Source organism: Bubalus kerabau, chromosome 2 (assembly GCF_029407905.1).
Source record: "Bubalus kerabau isolate K-KA32 ecotype Philippines breed swamp buffalo chromosome 2, PCC_UOA_SB_1v2, whole genome shotgun sequence".
In the NCBI taxonomy this organism is placed as follows: Eukaryota; Metazoa; Chordata; class Mammalia; order Artiodactyla; family Bovidae; genus Bubalus; species Bubalus kerabau.
Genome location: NC_073625.1, coordinates 48,770,880 through 48,792,054, shown reverse-complemented (window position 1 = coordinate 48,792,054; position 21,175 = coordinate 48,770,880). Strand labels below are relative to the sequence as shown.

The following is a 21,175-nucleotide window of genomic DNA, read 5'->3' as shown; positions in this document are numbered from 1 at the left end:
TGAAGGTGGATTCTTTACCACTGAGCCACCAAGGAAGCCCACTTTTCCCGTATCCCCGTCCGAACCATCTGCTCACATTGCCCACAGAGGTGGCGACATATGATGTACGCCATAGTGTGGTCTTCTTTCTTAACTAGCTGTGGGGGCTCTCTGAGCATCAGGGTCCCTGTGTGTGAAATTGGGGTGATAATATAACCTAGCTGGCAGGGTTGTGGGGGTGATTAAATACGATTCTACAGTCAACACACGTAACATGATCCTGAACACATAGAAGGTGTCCAGTGAATTGCAGTTGCTTGGGGTTGAATTGTATCCCCTAAAAAAGATGTGTTGAGAGCTTCCCTGGAGGCCCAGTGGTTGGGGGTCTGCCTGCCAATGTGGGGAACACAGGTTCAATCTCTGCTCCAGGAGGACCCCACATGCCACAGGGCAACTAAGCCCATCACCTCAACTACTGAAGCCCTCATGCCCTGTAGCCCAAGCTCTACAACAGAGAAGAAAAGTCACTGCAACAAGAAGCCACCCAATGCCTTTACTTGCTGCAGCAAGAGAAAGCCATCACATGGCAAGGAAGACCCAGCACAGCCAAAAATAAATAAATACATCTTAAATAAAAAAGACATGTTGAAATCCTAACCTTGGCCCTCTAAATGTGACCTTATTTGGAAATGGGGTCCTTGCTGATGCCATGGAGTTAAGATGGGAGTAACAACACCAAACTGGAGTAAGGTGGGCCCTAAATCTAATGCCAGGTGTCCTCAAAAAGAAAAAGGAAATTTGGAAAAGTAGCTGGGACTCCATACTTCTCATTGTGGAGGGCACAGGTTCAGTCCCTGGTCAAGGAATTAAGATCTTGCATATCATGCAGAGCATAGCCAAAAGTAAAAAGGAAATTTGGAGACACACAGTGGACGGAATTCCAGCTGAGCTATTTAAAATCCTAAAATATGATGCTGTTAAAGTGCTGCACTCAATATGTCAGCAAATTTGGAAAACTCAGCAGTGGCCATAGGACTGGAAAAGGTCAGTTTTCATTCAAATCCCAAAGAAGGGCAATGCCAATGAATGCTCAAACTGCCATATAGTTGTAATCATTTCACACCCCAGCAAGATAATGCTCAAAATCCTTCAAGCTAGGCTTCAGCAGTATGTGAACTGAGAACTTTCAGATGTATAAATTGGGTTTAGAAAAGGCAGAGGAACAAGAGATCAAATTGCCAACATTCACTGGATCATAGAAAAAGCTGGGAAATTCCAGAAAAATATCTACTTCTGCTTCATTGACTATGGTAAATCCTTTAACTGTATGGATCACAAAAAACTGTGGAAAATTCTTAAAGAGATAGGAATACCAGACCACCTTACCTGTCTCCTGAGAAACCTGTATGTAAGTCAAGAAGCAACAGTTAGAACTGGACTTGCAGCAACTGACTGGTTCCAAACTGGGAAAGGAGTATGTCAAGGCTGTATATTGTCACCCTGTTTATTTAACTTATATGCAGAGTACATCATGAGAAACGCTGGGCTAGATGGATCACAAGCTGAAATCAAGATTGCCAGGAGAAATATCAACAACCTCAGACATGCAGATAGTACAAATCTAATGACATGACAGAAAGTGAAGAGGAACTAATGAGCCTCTTGATGAGGGTGAAAGAGTAGAATGAAAAAACTAGCTTGAAACTCAGCTTTCAAAAAACTAAGATCATGGTATTCAGTGCCATCACTTCATGGCAAATAGATGGGGAAACAATGAAAACATTGACAGCCTTTATTTTCTTGGGCTCCAAAATCACTGTGGATGGTGACTGCAGCCATGAAATTAAAAGATTCTTGCCTCTTGGAAGAAAAGCTATGACAAACCTAGATAGTATATTAAAAAGCAGAGAATATCACTTTGCCAGCAAAGGTGCATATAGTCAAAACTATGGTTTTTCCAGTAGTCATGAATGGATGTGAGAGTTGGACCATAAAGAAGGCTGAGTGCTGAACAATTGATGCTTTCAAATTGTGGTGTTGGGGAAGACTTTTGAGAATCACTTCGACAGCAAGGAGATCAAACCAGTCGATCCTAAATGAAATCAACTGTGAATATTCATTGGAAGGACTGATGCTGAAGTTGAAGCTCCAATACTTTAGCCACCCAATGCAAACAGCCAATTCATTGGAAGAGATCCTGATGCTGGGAAAGATTGAAGACAAAAGGAGAAGGGGGTGGCAGTGGATGAGATGGTGAGATAACATCAGTAACTCAATGGACATGAGTTTAAGCAAACTCCAGAAGATAGTGGAGGACAGAGGGACCTGGGGGGGCTGCAATCCATGAGTCTGGCAAGACTTAGTGATTGAACAACAACAACGGAGACTTTACCCATCTTGTTTCCACTGCATGGAGCACCTTTTGCCTTCATGTCCAATAATCCAAACCCTGCCATCCTCTGAGCCCACCTCAAATAACACCCCCTCTTCCAGGAAGGCCTCCCCAATTCCTCCCCACCAGAATTCACCTCTTCTTCCTCTGTACTGGGAAGGCACTTACTTGGTTTGTTTTTGTCATTCTATTCTATCTTGCTATCACAGCCGTCTCCCTGCATGGTGCCTGGCGTTTCTCCTCTCTAGGGAGTAAAAGCACATTCATCATCTTCACAACAGCCACTAGGGTGTGGTGGACACAGTGACTGTCCCAAGACCCACATTCTTTCCACACGTTCTCATCTCTGAACTAGGAAAGTGTCTTACATTGGCTAGTGTATCACAATATAACCAAAAGTATTTTCCTTAGTGCTTCTGAGAATAACAGCATGCCTTATAGCCAGCGATGTCTTTTGTTGTTAGTCTCTCAGACGTGTCTGAGTCTAGTGCAACCCCATGAACTGTAAGCCCTCCCAGGCTCCTCTGTCCATGGGATTTTCCAGGCAAGAATACTGGAGTGGGTTGCCGTTTCCTTCTCCAGGGGATCTTCGCAACCCAGAGATCAAACCCACGTCTCCTGCTTGGCAGGCGGAGTGATGTCTTAGATTCCTTTAAATCCAGGAGAATGTGTCGAACCAGTATTTGCTATAGTGGATGAGTTTAAGTCACTTGAAGTGGGAGAGAGAATCTAGCCTTGCTGTCTGGGTTAGAACACATTTCAGGGCAATGTAGGGCTTCCCCAGGCCCTCTACTTACTTTGCTGCCCACTTGAATGATGATGATGGGGGAGCCTGGAAAGACTTCACATGTTCTAAACCCATCTGGGAAGGGACTCTCTTGAAGGCATTTTCTCACTGGCAAAATCCCTGTTGCCTCCAGCAGCAATCTCCATCATGGACTTCTTGGTGATTCCTCCCTCTGTTTCCCAACCCCTGCTTCCTGGAGTGTCCCCCAAGTAAAGCACCCACACCCAAACCCTTGTCTCAGGCTCTGCATTGGGAGAATGCAACTAAGTGGCCAGGATCACCATGCACCATCTTCAAGGGGGCTATGCCTGCACTTGACAAAGAAGGGCAATAGTGCCAGGGTCTGTGGGCAGTGCAAGAGGGTCCAGCAATCATGGTGGGCACTGCCTCTCCCATGTCTCCCTGTCGTCCTGCTCTGTACTTGTTCCAACCCCTTCTGCAGGCAGGTAAAGAGCCAGATTTACCCAGACCATGACGACTGATTTGGGGCCCCATGACAAGGCACTGCCCAGGTGGTCCTAGTGGTAAAGAACCTGTCTGCCAACGCAGGAGACATAAGAGACGTGGGTTCAATCTTAGGGTCAGGAAGATCATTTGGAATAGGAAATGGTAACCCATTCCAATATTCTTGCCTGGAGAATCCCATGGACAGAGGACCCTGTGGTCCACAGGGTCACCAAAAGTCGGACATGACTGAAGCGACTTAGCAGGCATGCTTAGCACCGACAAGGCACTTAGGGAGTGACTGTCTCTAGGGAGAGTGGGGGAGGGGATGGGAGTTCCGCCTGGTCTGGGAGACAGAGGGCTTCGGGGATTGGAGGGGCATGTTGTCCTGGGAGCAGATGGGGCTTCCTGTGCACCAGCGTTCACTAACCAGCTCAGTCGCTGAGGTCCTGGGTCCAAGCATATTCCCTGCAGCCCCGGTCGGGGTGCTGAGCACACGTGGCCACACATGGGAGGGACCCCACCAACCCCAGGTCCAGCTTTGAGACCTCAGGCCTGGGAGAAGGAGGGAACAGGAACAGATCATGACCGCGCTCCCCCGGTCAGGGAGCAGCAGCTTCCAAGACAGATCTGGTCTTCTTCAGCAGAGACAGGAGGGAAGGACGCGGCAGGGGGGACAGTAAGGGAGCCCGGTCCTAAGGGGGCTGTGCCCCCCACCCACCTGTGCTAGGCCCACCGCACCCAGGTGATGAAAGTGGGACCCTCGGAGCTCCAGAGAGACTCTGTGTGTGTGCGTGTGTGTGCGTGTGTGAGACAGGCATTTGACAGCTATTCAGTCACTTCATCTCCAAACCCAGGCACCGGCTGGCACCTCCCACCACTTGGGGAGGCCCTTGGGGACTTGGGCACGCTGAGGGCCCTGCTGGTATCTGCCCTCCTCCTCCTCCTCCCAACCTTCCCACCATGTTCCCTGTCTTCCTCTTCCCCCTCTTCCAAGAAAAGAACTCATATTAGGTGTTTCTGCTACCAAACCAGAAGCTATGTACATGCCGTTTGGGGACGAGGCTGGAGAGAAACAGTGCAAGCCTTTTCATTCGAGCTGCACACGTCAAGCTGCATCTCTGGTCTGTCTGTTTGTGATCAAATGGGCTGTAAGTTGCATATCCCTGATTAATTAATGAGCCACATGCGACATTTAACTCGGATCAAGGTGCATTTCTAAAGTGTAAGCAAGAGAAAGAAATATCTCCCAGACAAAAAACCGATCCATACACACCTCTGCCAGAAAAGCATTTCAAGGTCTTTGTATCCAGGCTGATTTCCCAGAGCCAGCCGTTCTGCCTCCAAGTCCCCAGTACTTAACCCAGTCCTGCCTCACGGTAGGATTAGTCAGAATTTGTTGGATAAATAAATCGGCTTTCAAAATATAGTCCCAGGATATACACACAGAATAGCTAATATATCCATTTTTATTGAATAGGAAAGCATGTCCCAAGTAGCAAGTCAATAGTGACAAAATAAAGCTGGAATTAGCACCAGCCCACAAGCCAGGAGTGTGGATCTTTGGTGGAGCTGGCTGATGGATACCTGCTGCTGCTGCTAAGTCGCTTCAGTCCTGTCCGACTCTGTGCAACCCCATAGACCATAGCCCACCAGGCTCCCCCGTCCCTGGGATTCTCCAGGCAAGAACGCTGGAGTGTGTTGCCATTTCCTTCTCCAGTGCATGAAAGTGAAACGTGAAAGTGAAGTTGCTTAGTCGTGTCTGACTCTTAGCGACCCCATGGACTGCAGCCTTCCAGGCTCCTGCATCCATGGCATTTTTCAGGCAAGAGTACTGGAGTGGAGTGCCATTGCCTTCTCCAATGGATACCTAGGATTGATAAAAAACCATTCTCTCTACTTTGGGCATTACATTTAAAAAATATGCTTAAAAAAAGTAAAAATATGTTTGAATTCTTCCATAATACATTTGTTTTGGGTACCTATCCTAGGAAAAATTTAGTTGAAACAAAGTAGAAATTTTAGGGAAAGTGACACATACCACTCACAAGGTTGGTATCACACCCTTTTTCGACAGGGATGCTCACCCACATCTCCCCTCTGTCCAGCCAAAGAAGCGTGAAGCCCATAGCACGTGCATTCAGGGATGCTCTTTGGTGCTAACTTGATGCTCCTGCAAACGCGAACTCTAACCCACCAAATATGAGCGATGATAAATTATTACTTCGTGACTTCTTCAATGGCAACCAATTAAAAAGAAAAAAATAGCAAACAATCCTAAAGAAAGTGTTTTGGCTTGTGGCTCAGCACTCAGGAAATCATTAAACCCTTTGAAAGTGAAAGTGACTTAGTTATGTCCAACTCTTTGGGACCCCATGGACTGTATCAGTTCAGTTCAGTCGCTCAGTCGTGTCCCACTCTTTGCGACCTCTGTATAGTCCATGGAATTCTACAGGCCAGAATACTAGAGTGGGCAGCCTTTCCCTTTTCCAGGGTATCTTCCCAACCCAGGGATTGAACCCAGGTCTCCCACCTTGCAGGCATATTCTTTACCAGCTGAGCCACAGGGGAAGACCAAGAATACTGAAGTGGGTAGCCTATCCCTTCTCCAGCGGATCTTCCTGACCCAGGATTAGAACCGGGGTCTCCTGCATTGCAGGCAGATTCTTTACCAACTGAGCTACCAGGGAAGCCCTATTAAATCCTTTAGGAAAACTGATTCTAGAAACAAATCTAGCAGGAGACACAAACCACCAATTTCTAGCAAAGTTCCATTACTTCAAGAAATCTTGCACAAAATGTAAAGCAAGGACAGTGAGCACGAATACTCGATCTTCTGACGGTGCTGTTTTAGTGTCTGCGTTTGTGTTTATCGGGTGCTTTCAGTTTTGACCATTTGTAAAGGGTTTTATTCTATATTTTCCATGCAGTTGTTTTCAGTTCTTGAAAACAATTTTAAAGTACCTGGAAATTTAAACCTCGAGCATAATTTGAAGACAAGTATCACACTGCTATATGTAAAACGGACAACCCACAAGGACCTCCTGTACAGTACAGGGAACTCTGCTCAATGTTTTGTGGAGTCTGGATAGGAGGGGGGTTTGGGGGTGAATGGGCACATGTATGTGAATGACTGAGTCCCTTTGCTGTCCACCTGAAACTATCACAACGCTGTTCATCAGCTCTACTCTGATACAAAATAAAAAGTTAAATAACCTAAATATTGACTATGTAAATATTCAAATAAGTGCCATTCATATGAGCGGTAAAATAAGTCAGCATGTTTTGGCATTTTAATGGGTTCCCGCATGCTCTCTGAATGATTCAAACTGTCTTGTTAAACAGACAGATTACAAGCAGATTTTCAAAAGGGAACACACTGCAAAGTCACACAACTCTTCTTAACCCTGTGATTTGAACAAGCAGAATCATTTCACAAATGCTGAGACTGTATTCCCAAACACATTCCAGAATGACCTTGGAAATTCAGTGCAATGAATATATTATTTTTGGAGTTTGGGGGAAAGACTTAAAGATAGTTACCAGGGGCCAGGGGAGATAAGAGAGATATTATTTAAGGATACAAATGTGTGGGAATTCCCCAATGGTCCAGTGGTTAGGGGGCTTCCCTGCTGGCTCAGATGGCAAAGAATCCACCTGAAATGCAGGAGACCCAGGTTCCATCCCTGGGTTGGGAAGATTCCCTGGAGAAGGGAATGGCTACCCTCTCTAGGGATCTTCCCTGTAGCTCAGATGGTAAAGAATCTGTTTGCAATGCAGGAGACCCAGGTTCGATCCCTGGGTCGGGAAGATCCTCTGGAGAAGGGAATGGCAATCCACTCCAGTATTCTTGCCTGGAGAATCCCGTGGACAGAGGAACCTGGAGGGCCACAGTTCATGGGGTTGCAAAGAGTCGGACACGACTGAGCGACCAACACCACCGCTACCATCCGCTCTAGTACTCTTGCCTGGAGAATTCCATGGACAAAGGAGCCTTGCGGGCTACAGTCCTTGGGGTCGCAGAGTCAGACACAACTGAATGACTGAACACTTTTTTTTTCACTTTCCAGTGGTTACGACTTGGCACTTTCACTGCAGGAAGCCCAGGTTGAATCCCTGGTAGGGGAACTAAGATCCCACAGGCCTCCTAGAGTGGCCAAAATAATAATAATAATAATACAAATTTGCAACTAGTATATAAGTAAGTCCTAGAGATCTAATGCACAGTATGATGATTATAAATAACAATGTTAATTCTTCAGTCATGTCTGACAACAAATATTTTATTAGAAACATCAAATTTGCTCAGAGACTATATCGTAAATATTTTCACCACAAAAAAAAGAAATAACTATGTGATGCCATAGAGGTGTCAACTAACACTACAGTGGCAATCATATTACAATATATGTATGTACCAAATCAACATGTTACACAACTGAAACTTACACAATGTCACATGTCAAATATGTTTCAATTAAGAAAGAAAAAAATCGCACATTAATTTTTTTTTTTTTATCACTGAGACAGAAGCCATGTGATAAAGAGAGTTCAACTCCAAAGACTGGACCTAAAATTAAAATTTGTTTTCAATCGCCACCACATTAAATGTATCCATATACACACTTTCCAAATAAACACTCAAAATGAATGATTGTGAAGGAGCGCTCCATGGACCAACCAAACATCAGCCTTATCAAAAGCAGTTGATTTGTCTGTAAAGATGGAGCTCTCCATGGGAAGTTCCACCAAAGGCTGGAACAAACTGGGCCATTTTGGTAAAAATCGTTGCTGTTCAGTCGCTCAGTCCTGTACGACTCTTTGCGACCCCATGGACTGCAGCACGCCAGGCCTCCCTGTCCATCACCATCTCCCAGAGTTTGCTTACACTCATGTCCAATGAGTCAGTGATGCCATCCAACCGTCTCATCCTCTGTCGTCCCCTTCTCCTCCTGCCTTCAATTTGGTAAAAAATAAAAAGTGATAAACCCACCTGGGAACGATCAAACAGGCTGTGACTTTGCAGGACTAGCAGATGGTCCCCAAAAGGTCACTGCAACCTTTCCCATCTCAGTGAGTGGCAGCTGTGACGTAGGCCAAAACCTGGGCGGCATCTTCCTCTCTCTCTCTAACCCTGCATCCAATCTGTCGGCAAATCCTAAACTTGAAAGCGTATCTCTCTGCTTTGGCACCAGACCGTCTCCATCATGGGTTGCGTGCATGCTCCCTGGAAAGGCCTGTCCCACTTGGCTCTGTCCCCCCATCACAGGGTCCCCACCTGGCCGAAGCTGACGCCTGAGGTCATGAAGGAGCAGACCTACAAACTGGTCAAGAAGAGCCTGACTCTCTCACGAATCGGGGTGGTCCTCAGAGACTCACATGCTGTTACACAGTACATTCTGTGACAGGCAGGAAAATCTTGAGAATTCCTAAGTCTAAAGGACTAGCTCCTGATTTTCCTGAGGATCTCTACCATTTAATTAAGAAAGCCGTTGCTGTTTGAAAGCATCTTGAGAGGAAAAGAAAGGATAAAGATGCTCAATTGCATCTGATTCTGACTGAGAGCCCTATTCACTGGTGGGCTGGATATTACAAGACCAAACAAGTCCTTCCCCTCAACCGGAAATACGCATCATCTGCAGCCTTTGGCTTGATTGCATAAACTTGTCTGTCGTACTCAAGCAATAAAACTAGAAAGAAAGGGGTTTCCCAGGTGGCTCAGTGGTAAAGAATTTGCCTGCCAATGCAGGAGATACGGATTCGATCCCTGGGCCAGGAAGATGCCTCAGAGGTACTAAGCCCAAGCACTACAAGCACTGAGCCCACAGGCCACAAGCCTGAACACCCTAGAGTATGTGCTCCACCACAAAAGGAGCGCCCACAGCGAGGAGCCTTCACACCGCAACTGTAACCTCACCTAGCAGCAACAAGAGAAGTCTGCACAGCAACAAAGACCCAGCACAGCCATAAATAAAAGTATTTTTTAAAGGACTAGAAAAAAAAAAAAGGAAGAAAATATATCCAGAATGTGACCACTTCTCACACCTCTATCCGGGCTACCACGGTGTGATGTCTGGATTCTTCCCGAAGCCTCCCCCTGGTCTCCTGGCCCCTTCCTACCTATGATATCAGGGATTATTTGTGAGAAAAAATTAATAAGTGAACAAATGATCATGGAAGCAAAACAAGAGCTGAAGAGGACTATTCCAAGAATCTTTCCAGTCCCCCTCTGCATGTCCTCCTCTCACCATGAAAAAAAAAAAAAGGTGATCTGGGAGAAGAAGGAACCATAATCTTGAGAAAGAGTGGACTTTTCCCCAAAATTAGATTAACAGTAAACAATACATGTAGACAGTGACTGAGCTCTTCTATGTCCCAAGCACCATGAGAATAGCTTTCCCTGCCTCTTCTTGCTTCTTGAAACCAACCCTAGGAGGTACTCACATCTCCTTTTGTGAGTGTGCAACTTTAGTCTTTGGTAACTCTTCTGCCACCAACTGCAACACGGTTCTAGCACGACTAGCCAGTCACCTCCCCACCCCGGCCCACTGCACCCCAAGTTGAAGTCTGGGTCCTCCACAGGACAGCCCTTCCCTCACACTCTGGCCACACTCCTGGGGGGGTCCCAGGCCATCCACACTTCTGATGACTGGCTACAAATTCAGAGCTTCCCACAACCTCTCGGGTTTAGTAATTCCCCAGGAGGACTCACAGGACCCAGGAAGGTGCTCTACTTACAATCAGTTTTATTATAAAAGAGCCAGGACAGGCCCAGCCAAGTGAATGCTCACATAGGCAAAGGTCTGAGAAGTCCAAATGCAGAGCTTCTGTGGTCCTCCCTGTGATCCTCCCTGTGGACGCAGGCATGCCACCCTCCTGGAACATCAATGAGATCGCCAGCCGCCAAGTTCCATCCAGCCTCAAAGTCCAGAGCTTTTCACCGGAATCTCATTACATCAGCCTGATAGACTGACTCATTGCCCATGTGGGCAATCGATCTCCCACCTCCCTCCCCTCCTCCCTCTCCCTCCCCACCCCCACCCCTGCCGAGGTCAGACCGGTCAGACCCCAACTCTCATCACGTGATTGGTCTTTCTTGTGTCCTAGCCTTGGGTCATCATAACTCTTAGTATAAACTTAGGTGTGATCCAAGAGGCTCATGAGTAACAAAGACTCTCCTGTCACCTAGGAAATTCCAAAGATTTAGAGGTTCTTTTTCATGAACTGAAAATGAAAGCCAGCCAAACACTTTATTATACAACAGGGTTGTTGTTGTTTAGTCACTAAGTCGTGACCGACTCTTTGCCACACTATGGACTGTAGATAGCTAGGCTCCTCTGTCCATGGGATTCTCCAGGCAAGAACACTGGAGTGGGTTGCCATTTCCTTCTCCAGGGGATCTTCCTGACCCCAATATCAAACCAGTGTCTTCTGCATTGGCAGGTGTATTCTTTACCACTGAGCTACCAGGGAGGCCCCTTGTCTACAACAGGAGTGTCACCTGAATTCTCTTTCAAGGCCCCATTCAGCTGGCAGAAAGGCACCTCAGTCCACTTCCTGGGTAAATTTCCTCCAGGAGTAATTCCTATCTGGGGAAGAGGAGGCTCCCAGGGCCCCCAGGTGACAGGAAAGGAGGGTGCACACATCTGGGCTTTTGTCACCTCTGCTCCAGCTGCTGGATCATGTAGCCCTTGGCCTTCCAGGGGACATTGTGAGGCTTCTAAAGCAGGGACCACCTATATGCCTGCTGACACCCACAGTCTCATTTCTCTCTGGGTACTTGCTGCCTCTGCTAGAATCTGGAGCATGAAGCCAAACCCCTGTCCTCATCCAGCCCATAGACCTTTCTCTTAACGCCCATCTGGGTTCAGCCAGTGGGGAAGAGGGGTAGAGGACCCTTTTTTTCTCAGGGACCACAAATATTCATGCACTCATTTCTCCTATTATCCTTTCCCTACAGCCACGAGCATCCTTTTCTAATTCAGAAGGAAGGGTTCTGGGTTCTTACATCATTATCCCTCTCCTAGATCTGAGAGCTACAGCTGTATCAGTTCCATTCCTCGCCAAGGATTGGCTTTTGAATCCCAAAGGCCTGTTTTTAATCAGACATCACAGTAGGAAGTTCCTGAAAGCCTATTTGTACCATGGAATCTCCCCCGGAGGAGCAGAACCTGCTTCTGATGCAGAGAGAGACCTAGAGGACGAGAGCCATATAAGGTGGTTCCACACTCTCCCCAGGCTTCCCTGAAGCTCAAATGATAAAGAACCTGCCTGCAGTAAAGGAGGCCTGGGTTGCATCCCTGGGTCAGGAAGACCACCTGGAGAAAGGAATGGCTACCCATTCCCATACTCTTGCCTGGAGCATTCCATGGACAGAGGAACATGGTAGGCTGCAGTCCGTGGAGTCCCAAAGAGTCGGACATGACTGAGTGACCAACACACACACACACACTCTTCCCAGGTCAGTGTGATCCACTCCAGTCTTTCTGTGAACTTATCTTTACACTGACTGCTGCTAAAATGTACTTAGTCCTCTCTTTTGTTGTTGCTGCTATTCAGCTGCTAAGTTATGCCCGACTCTTTGTGACCCCATGAACTGTAGCTCGCCAGGCTCTCCTGTCCTCCACTATCTCCTGGAGTTTGCTCAGATTCATGTTCATTGAGTCAGTGATGCTATCCAACCATCTCATCCTCTGCCACAGCCTTCTCCTCTCTTTCAGTTCAGTTCATTTGTCGCTCAGTCATGTCCAACTCTGTGACCCCATGGACTGCAGCACGCCAGGCCTCCCTGTCCATCACCAACTCCCGGAGTTTACTCAGACTCATGTCCATCAAGTCAGTGATGCCATCCAACCACCTCATCCTCTGTTGTCCCCTTCTCCTCCCGCCTTTCCCAGCATCAGGGTCTTTTCCAATGAGTAAGCTCTTCGCATCAGGTGGTCAAAGCATTGGAGTTTCAGCTTCAGCATCAGTCCTTCCGACGAACACCCAGGACTCATCTCTTTTAGGATGGACTGGTTGGATCTCCTTGCCATCCAAGGGACTCTCAAGAGTCTTCTTCAACACCACAGTTTAAAAGCATCAATTCTTCTGTGCTCAGCTTTCTTCACAGTCCAACTCTCACATCCATACATGACCACTGGAAAAACCATAGCCTTGACTAGATGGACCTTTGTTGGCAAAGTAATGTCTCTGCTTTTAATATGCTGTCTAGGCTGGTCATAACTTTCCTGCCAAGCAAACATCTTTTAATTTCATGGCTGCAGCCACCATCTGCAGTGATTTTGGAGCCCAAAAAATAAAGTCTCCCACTGTTTCCACTATTGCCCCATCTATTTCCTCTCTTTAAAGACTAATTTTTTTAACTTTTTAATTTTCTATTGGGGTATAGCCAATTAACATACAGTGTTGGATATTAATAGTTTCGGGGGAACAGTGAAGGGCCTGAGCCGTGTATATATAGGTATCCATTCTCCCCAAACTCCTCTCCCATCCAGACTGCCGCACAACATTGAGCAGAGTTCCTTGTGCTGTATAGCTGGTCCTTGTTCGTTATCCAGTTTAAATACAACAGTGTGTACAAGTCCATCCCAAACTCCCTAACTATGCCTCCCCCCACCCCAGCCTTCTCCTCTCCCGGCAACCATAAGCACATTCTTGAAACCTGTGAGTCTGTTTCTGTTTGTAAAGACTAATATTTTTGAACACTTTACACTTTCCAAAGTCCTTTCTCCTACCTTGCCTTACCTTGTGAGGTAGCAACTAAGTGGTCATCTCCAATGAGAAAATGTGCTCGGGGTCTCAAGTGGCACATGGAAATGCGCTGAGTTGCAAAAAGCTGCCAGCCACATCATGCACTGGCCAAGTGATCAACTCAGTAACTTGCTGAATTGACAGACAATGTATGGAAGTCTTCATCTCCCTGTAGATTCACTAGAGTTCCGTTCACTGCAGTTAATTTCCTCTAAATCCGTTGGCCCAGCACAGCTGTATGTTGGCCCTGCTGCTGCTTCGCGTTTCTGGGTCAAGCACTTGCCCATCACATTTTTACATATGAACGCATGAGTTCGGCCCTGTGTATGAGTTTCACTGTCCTCTCTGACTGCAGATGGACGTCCTGCCCCTCATGTGTCTCTGCCTTTGGTGGAGAAGCCAAAATCTGTTCAGACCCAGACTGAGGAATCTATTTCCCAGTTTCTACAAAGGGTTTTTCTGTGAATTAATTTTCTGCCAACTGAACTGGAGCCCCAGTAACCAGCAGGACCAGGAGAACTTGAAGGCAAAATGCCATGCTGTTTGGTGCGGAGGGTGGGGGATAAACTAGGAGTTTGGAATTAACATATACAGACTGCTCTATATAAAACAGATAATTAACAAGGACCTACTATATAACATGGGGAACTCTACTCAATACTCTGTAACAACCTATATGGGAAATGAACCTGAAAAATAATGATGTATGTATATGCATAATTGAATCACTTTGCTATATACCTAAAATGAACACAATATTGTAAATCAACTATATTCCAAGATAAAATGAAAATTAAATTTCAGAAGAAGAAAAAAAAAGTGCTATGCTGTGGTCCTCTGACCCTGTCGCCTCTGTTGAGCTTACATGGTGTAAGCCCCCAGCTATGCATTGGGGCGCTCATTCAACCTTCATGCTGTGGCCTGTGTGGCCTCCGTAGGGGTTCTGGAACCTCCGATTCAGCCTTGGGCATCACCCCAGGCAGCCCTGCTCTGAGCCTTCCTGTGTTTGCGCTCCGTCTCCCAGCACCACTGGACAAGCCATTGGGTGCCTAATAAAGGGCCTGCCCTGATGATGAATAATGGTGACATGATGGCGATGGTGATGGTCACAACTGGGAGAAGCGAACGGAGTTATGCAGGGGGGTGTGAAGCTAAACCGGAGAAGGCAGTGGCACCCCACTCCAGTACTCTTGCCTGGAAAATCCCATGGACGGAGGAGCCTGGTGGGCTGCAGTCCAAGAGGTCACGAAGACTCGGACACAACTGAGCGACTTCACTTTCACCTTTCACTTTCATGCATTAGAGAAGGAAATGGCAACCCACTTCAGTGTTCTTGCCTGGAGAATCCCAGGGACGGCGGAGCCTGGTGGGCTGCCGTCTATGGGGTCGCACAGAGTCGGACACGACTGAAGCGACTTAGCAGCAGCAGCAGCAATGAAGCTAAACAGCAAGGCTTCCTGATGCTGAAGTTCACACACCTGTTGACTCCTCCCTAGGGTGGCATAGAAAAACTCCTCCCAGGAGACAGCCCATCTCTCTATGTCTGTAGCAGAGTATTTTGGAAAGAGTTTCCCAAAAGTGTGCTTCCAGACTCAGGGTACATGAAAGGGATGGGTATATGCCCCTTCTTTAAAAAACCTGCTTCTAATAGCGATTCGTCAGAACTCTATAGAAATGAGAGGGTCGTCACTACAGTGCATTTCAGATGGCCATCCTCTCTTCCTCGCCTCCATTGAGGGGCGGAGTCTATTTCAGCTTCTCCCATTGACTCTGAGCTGGTCTTAAGAACGGCATTGACCAATAACACAGGGCGGGAGTTACCTGGCACCCATTCCAGGTTCTTTGCTCTCGCTGCTCATCTGCTATGTCATAAGGTGGAGTCCTGGATGGTGAGGCCATGTAGACAGAGGACATGGGGATGAGTGGGTATTTTGGACATTTCAGCCTCAACTGAATGCAGCCATATATATGATCTGATCTGACATTGCCTGGAGCAGAGCAGCCTGCTAAGCCCCGTCTCAGCTCTTAAACCATAGAACCCTGAGAACTAGTACGTTGTTATTGTTTGAAGCCAGCCACTAAATTTTGGGGTGATGTGCTACACAGAAATACGTCACATGTTCTTGTTCTACTGGAGACAACAGGACACTAAAAGAATCCATTGCAAACTCTGCAGAATCAGTGCCTCTAGAGGAACTCCATTAAAAAGCCCTTCCAGTCAGGCCTGGTCCATCTTAGGGACAGATGTGAAGAGCAGTGCAGTCAGAGGAACCTTGGTTCTGGTTGAACTAATTGCCCCTTGGACTCCTAGCCAGGCCCAAGCATTCCCCAGGCATGCACTCAAATATTTACGGTGGCTGGCATATGATACGGATGAATGGAGTGGGTGGAGTGTTTGCAAATCAATTACACAGGAATGAATATTCTTCAATCCAAAAGGACCAATGTCTTTGCCCATTTTTCTTGAAAGAGACAGCTTTCCCTGGGTATTCTGTTGTCACTTCTGCTAACGGCATGCATGCTCAGTCACGGAGTTGTGTCCAACCCTTTGCAACCCCTTGGACTGCAACCTGCCAGGCTCCTCTGTCCACGGGGTTTTCCAGGCAAGAATACTGGAGTGGGTTGCCGTTTTCTCCTCCAGGGGATCTTCCTGACCCAATGATCGAATCTGTGTCTCCTGCATTGCAAGTAGATTCTTTACTACTGAGCCACCTGGGAAGCGCAAATCCTGCTAGAGTCATAGGTAAAAGAGAAACAATCTCTACCATCAGACAAACAACAGTTCAAGGGCAACTACAAATGACAAATGACCCTGGCTTCAGGCTCAGGGAGGTAATGGGGTGGTGGTGTAGTGGATACTGTGGTATGCTGCCCAGATGCCCTGCAGGATGAACACACTGCTCGGACTGTGGATGCTGGTGGCGCTCTGCAAAGTCATTCTCTGGGAACTGTCCTCAGCTGAAAACTGCCATTTTGCCCAAAGTCACACCCTTTCCTGGGGATAGCCCAGACCAGGGATGGTCAAAGTGGGATATAAAGTTCTGCCTCCATTCTCTTGAGACAGGACAGCCCTGAAAGACCATCTTACCTCCTCCTCTGGGACGGGCCGAGACCTTGGTTGTGACTGATTCACCTCACTGTTATTCAGTTTCTCCAACCAATCCTTCCTCCTTCCTGCCATTACCAGTAACGATCCAGAGTTGTTGTTATTTGTTTGTGACCCCATGGACGGTAGCCCACCAGGTTCTTCTGTTTGTGGGATTTCCCAGGCAAGAATACTGGAGGGTTGCCATTACCCTCTCCGGAGGATCTTCCTGAATAAGGGATCAAACCTGCATCTCTTGCATTGGCATGGGGATTCTTTACCACTGTGCCACATGGGACACCCATATTCCTGAGACCACTCTCCAAAATAATCCTGACTACAAATCCCCCTCTAAGTTGGTTACCCAGGGAGTCCCACTGAAGACAGGTGGAGACTAGAATGACCAGAAGTGGGCAGCTTTCAATGACTTCAGCCATTCTTCCCTATAAAAAGAGGTTCCAAATATATTTGAGAAACAAGCGGTTAGACAAGATTAAGTGAACACCTTTAAGACTTCTCAGAGTCTTTCACATTAATATAAAGTTTCTAAGGAGATTTCCTGTTTCATGTTAAGCAAAATCAATTCATCAGTTCAGTTCAATTCATTCATTTAGTCATGTCCAAATTTTTGCAACCCCATGGACTGCAGCACGCCAGCCTCCCTGTCCATCACCAACTCCCAGAGGCTACTCAAACTCAACGTCCATTGAGTCAGTGATACCATCCAATCATCTCATCCTCTGTCGTCCCCTTCTCCTCCTGCCCTCAATCTTTCCCAGCATCAGGGTCTTTTCCAATAAGTCAGCTCTTCGCATCAGGTGGCCAAAGTATTGGAGTTTTGGCTTCAGCATCAGTCCTTCCAATGAACATTCAGGACTGATTTCCATTAGGATGGACTGGTTGGATCTCCTCGCAGTCCAAGGGACTCTCAAGAGTCTTCTCCAACACCACAGTTCAAAAGCATCAATTCTTTGGTGTTCAGTTTTCTTTATGGTCCACCTCTCACATCCATACATGACCACTGGAAAAACCATAGCCTTGACTAGATGGACCTTTGTTGGCAAAGTAATGTCTCTGCTTTTGAATATGCTATCTAGGTTGGTCATAACTTTCCTTCTAAAGTGCAAGCATCTTTTAATTTCATGGCTGCAGTCACCATCTGCACTGATTTAGGAGACCAAGAAAATAAAGTCTGTCACTGTTTCCACTGTTTCCCCATCTATTTGCCATGAAGTGATGGGACCAGGTGCCATGACCTTCATTTTTTTTAATGTTTAGCTTTAAGCCAACTTTTTCACTCTCCTCTTTCACTTTCATCAAGAGGCTCTTTAGTTCCTCTTCACTTTCTGCCATAAGGGTGGTATCATCTGCGTATCTGAAGTTACTGATATTTCTCCCAGCAATCTTGATTCCAGCTTGTGCTTCATCCAGTCTGGCATTCCACATGATGTACTCTGCATATAAGTTAAATAAGCAGGGTGGCAATATACAGCCTTGACCTACTCCTTTTCCTATTTGGAACCAGTCTGTTGTTCCATGTCCAGTTCTAACTGTTGCTTCTTGACCTGCATACACATTTCTCAGGAGGCAGGTAAAGTGGCCTGGTATTCCCATCTCTTTAAGAATTTTCCATAGTTTGTTGTGATGTACACAGTCAAAGGCTTTGATGTAGTCAATAAACCAGAAGTAGATGTTTTTCTGGAACTCTTACTTTTTCGATGATCCAGCAGATGTTGGCAATTTGATCTCTGGTTCCTCTGACTTTTCTAAATCCAACTTGAACATCTGGAAGTTCATGGTTCACATATTGTTGAAGCCTGGCTTGCAGAATTTTGAGCATTACTTTGCTAGCGTGTGAGATGAGTGCAATTATGTAGTAGTTGAAGCATTCTTTGGCATTGTCTTTCTTTGGGATTGGAGTGAAAACTGTCCTTTTCCAGTCCTGTGGCCACTGCTGACTTTTCCAAATTTGCTGACATATTGAGTGCAGCACTTTCACAACATTATCTTTTAGGATTTGAAATAGCTTAGCTGGAATTCCATCACCTCCACTAGCTTTGTTTGTAGTGATGCTTCCTAAGACCCACTTGACTTCGCATTCCAGGATGTCTGGCTCTAGGTGAGTGATCACATCACTGTGGTTATCTGGGTCATGAAAATGTTTTTTATATAGTTCTTCTGGGTATTCTCACCACTTCTTAATATCTTCTGCTTTTGTTAGGTCCATACCATTTTTGTCCTTTATTGTGCCCATTTTTGCATGAACAATTCCCTTGATATCTCTAATTTTCTTGAAGAGATCTCTAGTCTTTCCCATTCTATTGTTTTCCTCTGTTTCTTTGCACTGATCACTGAGGAAGGCTTTCTTATCTCTCCTTGCTATTCTTTGAAACTCTGCATTCAAATGAGTATATCTTTCCTTTTCTCCTTGGCCTTTCCCTTCTCTTCTTTTCTCAGCTATTTGTAAGGCCTCCTCAGACAACCATCTTGACTTTGGCATTTATTTTTCTTGGGGATGGTCTTGATCACTGCCTCCTGTACAATGTCATGAACCTCCATCCATAGTTCTTCAGGCACTCTGTCTATCAGATCTAATCCCTTAAATCTATTTGTCACTTTCACTGTATAATCATAAGGGATTTGCTTTAGGTCATACCTGAATGGTCTAGTGGTTTTCCCTACTTTCTTCAATTTAAGTCTGAATTTGGCAATAAGGAATTCATTATATGAGCCACTGTCAGCTCCTGGTCTTGTTTTTGCTGACAGTATAGAGCTTCTCTGTCTTTGGCTGCAAAAAATATAACCAATCTGATTCCAGTATTGACCATCTGATGATGTCCACGTGTAGAGTCTTCTCTTGTGTTGCTGGAATAGGGTGTTTGCTATGACTGGTGCATTCTCTTGGCAAAACTCTATTAGTCTTTGCCCTGCTTCATTTTGTACTCCAAGGCCAAAAATGCCTGTTATTCCAGGTATCTCTTGACTTCCTATTTTTGCATTCTAATCCCCTATGATAAAAAGGACATCTTTTTTGGGTGTTAGTTCTAGAAGATCTTGCAGGTCTTCATAGAACTGTTCAATTTCAGCTTCTTCAGCTTTACTGATTGGAGCATAGACTTGGATTACTGTGATATTGAATGGTTTGCCTTGGAAATGGACAGAGATCATTCTGTCATTTTTGAGATTGTACCCAAGTACTGCATTTTGGACTCTTTTGTTGACTACAAGAGCTACTCCATTTCTTCTAAGGGATTCTTGCCCACCATTAGGTCATCTGAATTAAATTTTCCCAATCCAGTCCATTTTAGTTCACTGATTCCTAAAATGTCAACGTTCACTCTTGCCATCTCCTGCTTGACCACTTCTAATTTACCTTGATTCCTGGACCTGACATTCTAGGTTCCTATGCAATATTGCTCTTTATAACATCAGACTTTGCTTCTATCACCAGTCACATCCACAACTGGGCATTGTTTTTGCTTTGGCTCTGTATCTTCATGCTTTATTTCTCCAATCTTCACCAGTAGCATATTGGGCACCTACCAACCTGAGGAGAGAATCTTTCAGTATCATATCTTTTTGCCTTTTCATACTGTTCATGGGGTTCTCAAGGAAGGAATACTGAAGTGGTTTGCCATTCCCTTCTCCAGTGGACCACGTTTTGTCAGAACTCTCCACCATGACCTGTCTGTCTTAGGTGGCCCTACACAGCATGGCTCATAGGTTCACTGAATTAGATAAGGCTGTGGTCCATGTGATCAGTTTGATTAGTTTTCTGTGACTGTGGTTTTCATTCTGTCCACCCTCTGACAGAATAAGGTTTATGGAAGCTTCCTGATGGGAGAGACTGACTGTGGGGGAAACCGGGTCTTGTTTTGATGGGCAGGGCCATGCTCAGTAAGTCTTTAATCCAATTTTTTGTTGATGGTCAGGGCTGTGTTCCCTCCCTGTTGTTTGAGCAACAGCAACAATTGATTAATTAATTGATCTGCTCAATTAATTGATGAAAAAGCCTCTTTTTCATGCATATCATCACTGAACCAGGTCTTGCAAGGTTTCAAGAAAAGTAATAAATCTAGAAGTTTATGTGAAATCTTGTGATATTTAAATGCCAACTTGTTTTTTCATAATCTCATTTTCAATCTCTGAATTCAAGTCTTTACACCAAAGACCATAATACATAATTATGAAATATAGCCAAACCCTTGAACTCAGTAAGCGAAATCTAGAATCCATCTGCAATGCAGGAGACTCAGGTTTGATCCCTGGGCTGGAAAGATCCCCTGGAGAAGGGAAAGGCTACCCACTCCAGTATTCTGGCCTGGAGAATCCCATGAACTGCATAGTCCATAAGGTCACCAACAGTTGGACATGACTGAGTGACTTTCACTTCGCTTCACTTCGCATTCAACCTCTTGAACTCAGTAAGCAAAATCTACATACTCTTACATTTCACATTTCACATTTCTCCTCAAATTCTCAGATGATCGATCAGATGTGAAAAGGGATAGTAACAGGGTTGACCTTTAGGTAGGTTAGCAATTTCATTGTACATCCACTGTTATTATGGACTAATGTTTGTGTCCCTGCTGCCCTGTAGAATTTGTAAGTTGTTGCCCTAAACCCTGATGTGATGGTATTTGGAGGTGGGACCTTTGGAAGGTGACTGGGGTTAAATAGGTCATGAGGGTGAGGCCCTCATGATGGAATTAGTGCCCTTATAAGAAAAGGAAGA

General features: G+C 45.8%; 1 pseudogene; it reads left to right on the top strand.

Moving 5' to 3' along the window:
• Positions 1–8,030: 8,030 nt before the first annotated feature.
• On the top strand, positions 8,031–9,264 carry LOC129644703 (40S ribosomal protein S13-like; annotated as a pseudogene).
• Positions 9,265–21,175: the final 11,911 nt, after the last annotated feature.